This window comes from Microcaecilia unicolor, chromosome 1, assembly GCF_901765095.1.
Source record: "Microcaecilia unicolor chromosome 1, aMicUni1.1, whole genome shotgun sequence".
Classification (NCBI taxonomy): Eukaryota; Metazoa; Chordata; class Amphibia; order Gymnophiona; family Siphonopidae; genus Microcaecilia; species Microcaecilia unicolor.
Genome location: NC_044031.1, coordinates 401,350,425 through 401,362,348, shown reverse-complemented (window position 1 = coordinate 401,362,348; position 11,924 = coordinate 401,350,425).

Genomic DNA, 11,924 nt, shown 5'->3' with positions numbered 1-11,924 from the left:
TACCACTTCAATAGCTTTCAGGCTTGCAAGTGTCTTATATATTTAGGTACAGTAAGTATTTTTCTGTTTCTGGAAGGCTCAGAATTATTTTTTAAAAAGTTGAAGTTGGACTTGAACTTGAGTCCCTTGGTTTACAGTCCACTGCACTAACTACTATGTTACTCCTCTAACCTGCTTACTGCTTTGTTCAGAATGGGCATAATACCTGCCTGACATAAAACCTGACTTTCCCTTCCAGTTTCACTTTCAGGGGAGAGGGATGGGGACAGCAATCACTGGGGGATTATGGAGGGGGTCATACCTTAATCCCTCCAGTGGTCAGCCGCTCAATTAGAGCAAATTTTTGTAACTTGGACGTGATAAAACAGGTCTAGATAAAAATGCCTTTTTTAGACATGAACCTTTCTTCCCATTTGAAAATCCCGGTTGGACGTCCTGCTTTTGGGCCCTCTCTAGTCCCGCTCAAAACACACCTACAACAAGCTCCTTTGCTATTTGGAGAAACTGCAGTGTGAAACGTACAAATGCTGACTTTCCAATATCAGGATTTGAACATTTTTAGCACATGGACTGCTTTTTAGGCATTTTAAGATGTCCATCTGCTTGGAAAATGAGCACCAAACTATTCTTTAAGTGTGAGTCCTCAGCATGCTCAACCCAGACTCGACCTATTTGTATACCAGTGGCTCCCAAACTGTGTGCCATGGTACACCAGGGCTGTGCAGCAAACTCTCAGGGGTTCCATGGTATATTTTCCCCACCTCCCTCCAGCCGCCACCCAAGTGCTATTGCTGCTTCTCTAGCTGTAGCCACTGCAAGGCTGGACTCTTCATACATGTGGATGACAGCCCTTCTGGATGCTACTTCCTGTTCCGGGGCACAACTGGCAGCAGTGTGAATGACGAGTCCTGCCTTGTAGTGGCTGTAGCTTGCTTTGCTGCCTCTGCTGGTCTAGAGAAGTAGCAGTGGCAGGGATGGGTGTGTGTGAGGGAAAGGGGGATAGAGAGGAGGCAGATGCTGTATTGGGGGGAGAAAGAGAGGGGGTATAGGCTGGATGGAAGGGGAGAGAGAGAGGGCAGAAACTGGGTGGAAGGTGGAGAGGGGACAGAGGCCGGATGGAAGAGGGGAGAGAGGGAGGTCAGAGGCTGGATAAAAGTAGGGAGAGAGGGAGGGCAGAGGGAAAGGGGGAAGAGAAGGAGGGCATGTGTGGGATGCAGGCGTCGGTGGCTGAAGCATGCCACCGATTTGCTTCCTGCATGAGCAGCATGGAACTCAGACCTCGGGCAGTGGGCCTGTTTGGCTGGTAGGCCTTGGGCATCCCCACCGGCAAAGGAAGGACTCAACATTGTTGGGGGGGGGGGGGGAGGGGAGAGACCAGAGAGGAAATGTGTAGCTGTCACAATTGTGACTGTTTTCCTTGGTTGTGCTCACCTCGCTCTCTGGTGGCCAGAACCAGGGGCTGCCATAGACTGTCTCGTTGTCTTCCTATACATTCAAGACTTTCATTCCAGTCCGGTCCAGATATTCTAGCCCTCCAGACTTGGTTTGAAGTTTGGCAGCTAGCCTTACCCTTAGCTGCCTTGAGATTGCTGCAGCTGAGCCTCAGCTGCTGATGGGCTTTATTAACCACCTGGAAAGTTTCTACTTGGCCTTTGCAACGCCAATGGTGGAGATTAGTTGGTGTGCTCTTAGGAACACTTCTGCCTTGCTTTGTTTGAGTTTCCCTGCTTTACCCTTTTGGTGCTGTTAGAAGCACTTCTGCCTAGCTTTACCCTTTTAGCTTCCCTGCTTTACCCTTTTGGTGCTGATAGGAGCACTTCTGCCTTGCTTGTTTCTGTACCTTGTATCCTGTGTGAGAATCCTGAACCCTATTTCAGTCAAGCTTGTTTCTGTATCCTATACCCTGTCCGAGTCTCCTGAATCCAGAAGTCCTGAACCCTGTTTTAGTCAAGCTTGTTTAGAATCCTGTTGGTCCAGTAAGTCCTGCCGGCCGCCTGCACCTGGGGGCTCAAACCCTGGGGAACGGTGGTCAAGCGCAGGTGAAGACCGGTAGCTCTGTCCTGCTTATTCCCTGCTTGCCTACTGCTTTAGTTCTAGTCCTGTGGTTTCAATTCGGTTGTTCCAGCCTTGCCTGTCTACAGCTTCTCCTGCCTTGCTTGTTTGCCCAGTGCTGGTTGGAGGGTCTTGCCTACTGCTGCCGCTTGTTGGCAGAGGTCCAAGGGCTCACGTGGGTCCAGTGTCTGAGAGTCTGAGACCGTGACAGTAGCACTGTGACCTGAGAAAGTTTGGGAACCACTAGTTTACACCCAAATATGTGCTCTTTTGCTGGGGAACACTCTTGTCATCAGTGCTGCATGAGTTATTTTTCTTAAGTAACTAGTTACAGCAACTAGTTACTTAAAATAAAAAATAATTGGTCCCACTGTTGTACAAGTGGCCTAGAGTCTGGAGCCAGACTTGGGACCTATCTTGACTGCGTGACATGACTGACCTTGTCTCTCACTTTTAGTACCTGTACTGCTTGCTTCTAGCGCCATATCAAAGGCTACAAGCGGTGCCGCCTTGCAGGGTGCAAAAATTGGTCCCATGTCACCATTGCCTTTCATTGGCAGTGGCATTTCAGGCAGGGTAGGGGGCGCCAGTGGGTGAGTCTTTCAGGGTTCAGCTATAGCTTAGTATGTTCCAGCCTGTTATTGCCTGAAGTGAAGAACTTTGACAGTACAGCTGTGCCAAAGCTTCAACTTCAGATGACCTCCAAACAGTGGCGTAGCAAGGGGGGGGGCCTGAGGGGGTGGTCCGCCCCGGGTGTCAGCACAAGGGGGGGGTGCTTCGCCACTCCCGCTGCTTCCAGGCACCCCCCGCACCCAAAATCCCCCCCCCATGGGCACCTCATAGAACCCTCCTCCTCCTTCCTTCCCGCCCTCGGCAGCCCTCCTCCTCCTCTCCACCCCCCCTCCGTGTCATAACCCTTTTACTTCCCATAGTGGCAGCAACGTCAGTTACTTACAAAGAAGGCTGCAGGCTCCCCTCCGGCTTCAGCTTCTCCCTTCGCTCTTCACACAGTGACAATGAGTGTCCCACCTTCGTGATGACGCATTTCCTGTTTCCGCGAAGGCGGGACACTCACTGTGTGAAGAGCGAAGGGAGAAGCTGAAGCTGGAGGGGAGCCTGCAGTGCCTTCTTCGTAACGGAACTGACGCCGCTGCCACCACGGGAAGTAAAAGGTTATGATATGGGGGGGGGGCAGAGAGGAGGAGGAGGAGGGCTGCTGTGGGCGGGAAGGAAGGAACGGAAGGAAGGAACGGAGAGGGCAGGGGAGAGAGGAGAATGCTGGACATGGATGGGAGGGGAGAGCAGAGGGAGAGAACAGATTGCTGGACATGGGGGAGAGAAGAGGAGGGCATGGGGGAGAGAAGGGGAGGGCATGGGGGAGAGAAGAGATCGCTGGAGGGGAGGGCAGGGGAGGAGAATTGCTGGACATGGGTGGATGGATGGAGGGGAGGGCAGGAAGGAACGGAGAGGAGGGCTGTGGGGGAGCTGAGGGAGGGCATGGAGAATCGCTGGACATGGATGGAAGGGGAGGGCATGGGGAGAGAAGAGATCACTGGAGAGGAGGGGAGGGCAGGGGAGAGAGGAGAATTGCTGGTGGATGGATGGAGGGGGCAGGGGAGAGAGGAAATTTGCTGGATATGGATGGATGGAGGAGAGGGCAGAGGAGAGGAGAATTGCTGGACATGGATGAATGAATGGGGGCAGGGGAGAGAGGAAATTTGAAGGATATGGGTGGATGGAGGAGACGGCAGGAGAGAATGGAGAGTTCCTGGACATAGATGGAGAATTGCTGGATATGGATGGATGAATGGGGGCAGGGGAGAGAGGAAATTTGCTTGATATGGGTGGATGGAGGAGAATGCAGGGGAGAATGGAGAGTTGTTGGACATGGATGGATGGATGGAGGGGAGGAAAGTCAGGAAGGAAATGCACATGGATGGAAGAGAGAAGAGAGGAGAAATGTTGGACAAGGATGGAGGGAAGGAAAGACAAAGGAAGGAGATGCACATGGAGAGAGGGCAGATCCTAGATGGAAGGGGCAGGGAGAGAGGACAGACTGGATGGAGGGGACAGGAGAGAGAGGGCAGACACTGGATGGCAGGGAGAGAGAGAGAAGGCAGATGCTGGATGGAAGGAAGACAGTGAAAAGAAGATGAGGAAAGCAGAAACCAGAGACAACAAACTGCAAGTAAAATATATATTTTTTTATTTTTTTGCTTTAGGATAAAGTAGTATTGTAGCTGTGTTATTAAATAAAACATGGAAATAAGGTAATCTTTATTGGAGTAATTTTAATATATTTTGACTAACTTCGGAGAACAAAACCCTCTTCCTCAGGCCAGAATAGGATATTGTAAAATCACTATACTGTACTGATCTGATCTGAGGAAGGAGGTTTTGGCCTCTGAAAGCTAAATGTATTAGTCCAATAAAATGGTGGTATTTTATTTTCTGTTTCTGTGGTGTTGCATTGTATGCTCAGTCTGGCCTCTTGGGGGTTCAGTTTAATTTTTGTCTAAATAGAAAGTTTGATTACTTATTCTATAGTGGTTTAGGGTTTATCTGTGTTTGTGGAAAAGACATGGCTTTCAGTTGGCATTGACTGTGCAGGATCGACGATCTGTACTATTCTGTCTGGTTACGTTTTACAATAGGTGAATTGATGTTCTAGTGCTCACTGTAGTGTTTAAGATGCTTTCCTTTTCCTTATGTGACTCGTAGAAATTACTGCTTATGGTATGCTAAAATTGTTCTAGAGATCCTGAGTGTTTTGTATTCTCGGTATGCCTAGTACTGGATTTTGGAGGGGGGTGTTAAAAAATGACCGGCACCGGGTGTCAACTACCCTAGCTACGCCACTGCCTTCAAACACTGCCTCCCATAGTAGGGATATGAATTTGATAGCAAGAGGCTAGGGCTTTTCAGCTTGGAGAAAAGATGGCTGAGGGGAGATATGATAGAGGTTTATAAAACACTGAGTGGAGTGGAACGGGCAGACATGACTCACTTGTTTACTCTTTCCAAATATACTAGGACTAGGGAGCACACAATGAAGCTACAAAGTAGTATATTTAAAATGAATCAGAGAAAATATTTCTTCATTCAACGTGTAATTAAACTCTGGAATTTGTTGCCAGAGCAGTTAGCTTAGTGGGGTTTAGAAAAGGTTTGGATGGCTTCCTAAAGGAGAAGTCCATAGGCCATTATTAAAATGGACTTGGGGAAAATCCACTGCTTATTTCTAGAATAAGCAGCATAAAATGTATTGTACTGTTTTGGATCTTGCCAGGTACTTGTGACCTGGATTGGCCACTGTTGGAAACAGGATGCTGGACATGATGGACCTTCAGTCTGTCACAGTATGGCAATACTTATGTACTTATGATTTGTTAGTGCACACAAAATCAATTTATATTCATTAACTTACAAATTAATGCTTGTGTAATATTTTTGGGGATTAAGAAGCTCTAATTTGCATAGAAAAACTTTTATTAAATCAAATGTGTAAAATAAACCAAAAGATCATCCCCAAATTAAGAACTTTTCAAATATTCCAAAACAAAATCTGAAGTTTATGGCCATACACATCCTTATACCAACTAGTTATAGACTAGCTATAGGGATGCTTCTAAGTTCAAATACTTTTCTAGCTATTGGAAAAGTAAGGAAAAAATAAAATAACCCCACTCTCAGACACTACAGTATTTTAATGGCTGGCACTTTAAGAGTCATCACAGCCAATTAAGATTCCAGTTTTCTTTGCAAACCTTTATACTTTACCATTCTCTCAAATCCACCTTCTTCTCTTTAAATTCCTTTCCAGCCACGGTTCCCTCATTGGTCCTTTCTTATGCCTACTACAATTCTCCATACAGTGTTATTCATTTAAAACAAATCTCTTGTCACCTGTCTACTCCATATCTCAGTCAGTCAACCATAGCATTCCCCTCTACATCCACTTGACTTGTGTTTTTTTTCATTGATTTTCAAATCCTGGCTAAAAGATTTGTCTTTTTTCTTACCTTTTATCCAATTATTCACACTCCCTAGTGTTCGCTTCATCCATGTTTTTGCAGAGTTTGATATTTACCTTCTTTATCAGCTCTGTATTTCTCCTTCACTAGGTTTTATCTCTGAGCTCTGTTGGAATTTGCTTTACATAAATCTACCGAGCATGTTCCTTTCTCCATTAATTTTCTCCACCTTCACAAAGCTGATATGTTTAGGATGAAACATGACTTTGACTGTAATAAAAGTATTTCACAAATATCTTGTAAGTCTTGTCTGTGTCGTGACTAGATTGTAAGCTCCCTAGCATATGGGCTGTCTCTTTTGTGTATCTGCAGAGTGCTGCTTGTCTAGTTGCACCATAGGAATGATAAATACTAATGTTGTTAGTAATAATGAGCCCAATGCTCAAAACAACATACCCAGAGAATAGTTAAGTTCCAGAACTTGTTGCCAGAGCAAGTGGCAAAAGCAGTTAATGTAGCCATATTAAAAAAAAGGGTTGGACAAATTCCTGGAGGAAAAGTTCATAAACCATTATTCTGTGACTCAGCATATTTTAAAATGAGTGCTCAGTCATTTCACCATGCCAGCAGTCATATAGTCTTTTGCCTTTACCCAACTACTGGAATTATCATTCCCTGTTTGTCATTCCTGATGGGTTTGAGTTTTCTGTGTCAGCCCTAGTTCTGCAAAATTCCAGAGTTACATAAATGAGCAAATATCTGACGTTTACCCTAGGCAGTTTTTATTCTGCAAAAAAAGAAATGTGTGTGTGTGTGTGTGGGGGGGGGGGGGGGGGGGCGGGGGGAGGGGGTAAAGGGAAATTTTAAAAAGCATTTTCTGTGTTTAAAGCATGTTTGGAAACAAACACAGTGGGAATGACCACAACAGACGAGCCAGGTGATCCATCACTGAATGTTCTTTATTGTGAAAAACAATATACAAAGAGCAGCAGGTGATAGAAGTCACAAAAGTCTCTGAAGATAAAAAGCAATGGATTTGACATAGGCTGTGTTTCGGCATGAGTGCCTTCATCAGGAGTCCACAAACAATATGTAGTTTCCATATGGCATATAGCAAAAAGCAAAAGGAGAGCTCAGAGATTCTCCGGTATGAAGAACATCTGTCTCTAGAGCAGCAGTATAGCACTGTTATAAACCCGCACGGCTGGAACACACATTTATTTATTTATTTGTAGCATTTGTATCCCACATTTTTCCACCTATTTGCAGGCTCAATGTGGCTTACATTTGCCGTAATGGCGATTGCCATTCCGGACTACAAATATGCACATGGTTTTGCAATCAAGTGCGTACAAACATGGTGAAAGAATGCATTGTGATCTTGCGTACATATTAGTACATGGATAAAAAGTAACTCAATTTAATGTGTGTTAACCTATAAGTTAACACATAATGGGCTAGAATGGAAATCAAAGCCTATTCTATAAAATACACTTTAATTTAGGGGTACTTTATAAAATACGCTGAGTTCTGCTCCATGCGACTAAATTTAGTCGTTGTCAATTATGCCAACTAAAACCTGGTATAAATCCCGACATGTAAATTATGTGCAGAGCATGTGTATTATATAACAATGCATTTAGATTTTAGAAATGCCTACGACCTGCCCATTCCACTCCTATAACCACGCTCACTTTTCAACTATGTGACTTAGAATTTACACGCACCACATTACAGAATATGCTTAGTGAGTTCTATGCGTAAATCTTAATTAATGCCAATTAGTACTGGTAATTGAGTGGAGGAGTAGCCTAGTGGTTAGAACACCAGTCTTGATATACAGAGGTGCCTGGTTCCAATTCCACTGCTCAAACATGCTCAAAGAACAGAATAATCCATTTGTGTATCTAAAATGAAAATTTTTACAAAAGAGATGAGGTGAAGATGCGATTCCATGTTTACTTCCATTTAATTTCAGTCGTCCATCTTTATAACACCAGGCTTTCCAAGGCAGATTACAACAACAATTAAGATGAACCCGTCAGGAAACAGGATATCCTCACTGAAATTTACCCATCTGTATTGTATAGAACAGTGTAGAAAAATGTGCGCAAATAAAGAGTTTGTAAGTGCTGTTTCTACCAGCTCCAATAAATTTTGAAGCTGTTTTAGTGATATTCCGTTTTTATTTCATGATATTTATATCTAGATATGGGAAGCTTTCAAACAAATTAAAAAGCTGTCAAATAATTAAAAAGAAATCTTTTGCCCTCCACCTTTTAAGGCACTGCCTATCCAACTGGAACAGCTACTTTTTACAGATGGATCACGCATTGGTAGTCCCTTATTTCTAATAATCTTTGGCTATTGTTTTCAATAGCGTTTGCTATTGTTTTGGGTGAACTAAAACGGCGTCAAGCTTCGCCTATTGCTTGGAAGCTCTGCCTACTGGTTTCAACTCGTATAATGGACTAGATAGGAATACCCCCATCTCCTGTTTTCTTCATCCTCCTTGCATTAACGCAGTCACCACTGGCTGTGTAGAGTGAGTCAAGCAGCTTCATGTTTATTCCTGCGGAACAATATAGATGAATACAGCCCAAACTTTTCCAGCACCTGACTGCAGGGCTTGCTGTAGTCCTCTAACAGCAGCACTGACTTCTCTTCAGATTTTTACTCTAACCACAGCATGATAGTTCTAATGCTCAGTGTATTTATAAACTGGTTGTGGAAGGCTCTGAGAAATGAGTGTACAAGACAGCCTTTCCTAGGGACTCCTCACCATCTTCTTCCGTTTTGTGGTTGACATTTTCTTCTGTTCCTTTTTTTTTCTTGTTGCAGATTTTTCTGCACCCAATGTTATCTCTTCTGTTCCTTCTGCTTCTGGCTTCCATGACACTGGCCTAAATTTAGTGAGGCCTTCACAAAAGGTTATTGTTTTCTTCTGTCAGCAAAACTGGGAGATGATTCCACAAATTTGAGCCCACATAAAGAAAAAAATGTTGGCCCAAACAGATTGCCACTAACAATGACAGTTCTAACATTTGAGAGGAACAAAGTAATCCAATGGGGCACACTTAATTAATCGTCTAGCTAATAACTTGGCAATCCCCTGGATACACATTTATAAATTATACAGAGTTTTAAACCTGTACCTTACTTTGAAAGAGAGCCAATATAGCTTCTACCAAACAGGAATGATGTGCTCATGTTTCTCAATATTCTGAAATAATTACAACCTCTTAACCTTATTCTGGAACAAATCCAGACATAGCCAGGTCCAATTGGCTCATCAGCTGGTCACCATCAAATAGCATAATATCAGAAATGATACATTGATATAGCAATAATAAAACAAACCCAAATGATACTGTGACCCCCCCCTGAAAAGTGCCTCTGTTACAGGCAGACAGTGAGAGGATTTTCTGGGGGTCACTATCCAGCTTATTTTTGAAAGAGAAAAACGCCTATATTTTGACCCAAATCGGGAGATGGGCGTTTTCCTCGCAAAGGCGCCCAAATTGGTATAATCGAAAGACGATTTTGGGCGTTTCGAACTGCACTCCATCGCGGAGACAAATAAAGTTGACGGGGGCATGTCGGAGGCGTGGTGGAGGCGTGACTGGGGCGTGGTTATCAGCCAAGGAGAGATGGGCGTCTTTAGCTGATAATCGAAAAAAAAAAAAAGGCGTTTTTACCGCGATTTTGGGTCACTTTTTTTGGACCCTTTTTTTTCACGAACAAGTCCCAAAAAAGTGCCCCAACTGCCCAGATGAACTCCCCGGACTCCCCCAGTGGTCACTAACCCCCTCCCACCAAAAAAACCCCACTTTACAAACTTTTTTTCCAGCCTGTATGCCAGCCTCAAATGCCGTACCCACCTCCATGACAGCAGAATATGTTCGATCCTGTCACAGCCTTTCCCTGGGTCAGATGTGGCTCTCGGGTGCAGTACAGGGTCACATCAGCATTGCATTGTGGTGGGTGTAGGGTATTGGGCTCCGTGATTTCATTAGCTTGTGTTACAGTCTCACGATAGTGGTAGTTGGTAGGCTCTTCTCCCATGGTGCTTTTCCCCCTGCCTACTGGGTCAGAGAGTGCCCTGTTGTGTTTCCTGTTGTAGTCCATGTGGTAGTGGCCATTTTTGTATGCCAGTTTTAGTTCCCTTTCCTGTGTTAGCCACGTTAGACAACTTAGTTCTTCCCTTGAATGTGGCTGAAAGAGGGCATTGTACAGCATTCTGCCAGCTCTGACCTACTGCTCATCTCAGTACCAGGGAGACTTGTTGCCAGTGGGGCACTACCTCTGATCTGCAGTTAATTGTGAGTAAAGGCGGTTATTCCAATAAAGGACGTTTTCGGAGAGATTAGTCTTCAGATGTCAACTGGTGTGCCAAAGTTATACAGCAGCATCAAGTCCTAGAGGCCTGCGTGTATGCAGGTCCCTGGAGTACTTTTAGTGGGTACCGCAGTGCACTTCAGCCATGTGGACCCAGGCCCACCCCCCTCCCCCACTTGTAACACTTATGCTGGTAAATGGGAGGCCTCTAAAACCCACTGTACCCACATGTAGGTGCCCCCTTCACCCCTAAGAGCTATGGTAGTGTTGTACATTTATGGGTAGTGGGTTTTAGGGGAGGGGGTTGGGTGCTCAGCACCCGTGGTAAGGGAGCTATGCATGTGGGAGCGTTGTCTGATGTCCACCGCACTGACCTCTAGGTGCCCAGTTGGTGTCCTGGCATGTCAGGGGGGCGAGTGTACTACGAATCGTGGCCCCTCCCAAATGGCTCAGATTAGGACGTTTTTCAGCTGGGCGTTTTTAGTTTCCATTATCGCTAAAAAAAACAAACGCCCAGCTCAAAAACGTCCATTTTTTTCGAAAATAAGGTTCGGCCCGCCCCTTCACGGACCCGTTCTCGGAGATAAACGCCCATGGAGATAGGCGTTTCCGTTCGATTATGCCCCTCTATATCAACGAAAGATGGAGCCACTAGCCCTGTGAGTGGATACAGAGAATCACAGCCCTAGTTGGCAGGTTGAGGAGGAGATAAAAAAAAGGATTGAGTTTGTGGACAATGGGGTCTTTGGTTGCCTGGTCCTGCTGAGACCTTGAGTACTGAGGGGGAAGTCCTGGAACAAAGTGGGTGAAAACTGTGGTGACAATGTATGAGATCATTGCCCAAGGATAAAGTGGGTCTGCAGCTTGTTTCCTCAGTGTGGGAGCCTCAAGGAAAGGAGTGCTTGGTGGGAAAAGACACCACAGGTAGGAGAGGGATGAGAGTGGAGGAGCTTCATTCCTAGTGGGACACTGCCATTGCTCAGAAGAACCCTGGTCCAGAGATAAATGTGATTTTGCTTGGATTTGACTTGTCTCTACATGTGTTGGAGCTGTAAATATTAGACTGTTTCCATTAACTTTTTTTTTTTTTTTTTCAGTTTGTTGTTCAGTAAAAGAAAAGTTGAAGTTGCTCACCAGGACTGCTGGTCGTTTTTGAGAGTGAACTATTCACGGGAAAGTTGGGCAGACTGGATGGACCGTTCAGGTCTTTATATGTCGTCATTTACTATGTTACTAAGAAAGAGCCCTTCAGGCCTGCATCCAGCTCAACTGAAGTACAATCTGTTTTGTGGACCCTGACTGAGAGGTAAACCAGGTTACATAAAATGGTGCCCATAACATGAGGCAAAAGGGTAAATCCCCCTGAGGCGGAAAAAAGTGAAATTTTGTTGAACTGAATGATTTTTATCTGGACTGACTTCTATCTACAACAATCTCTTCAAGCTTCTTCCAGTCATAACCTTCTGTAATTCCAAGTTCATCCCCAACCCAGCCTATTCCACAAAACTAGTTAAAGAATAAGAATCTCATGTTATATAGAACATAGGGGCTGGAATTGAA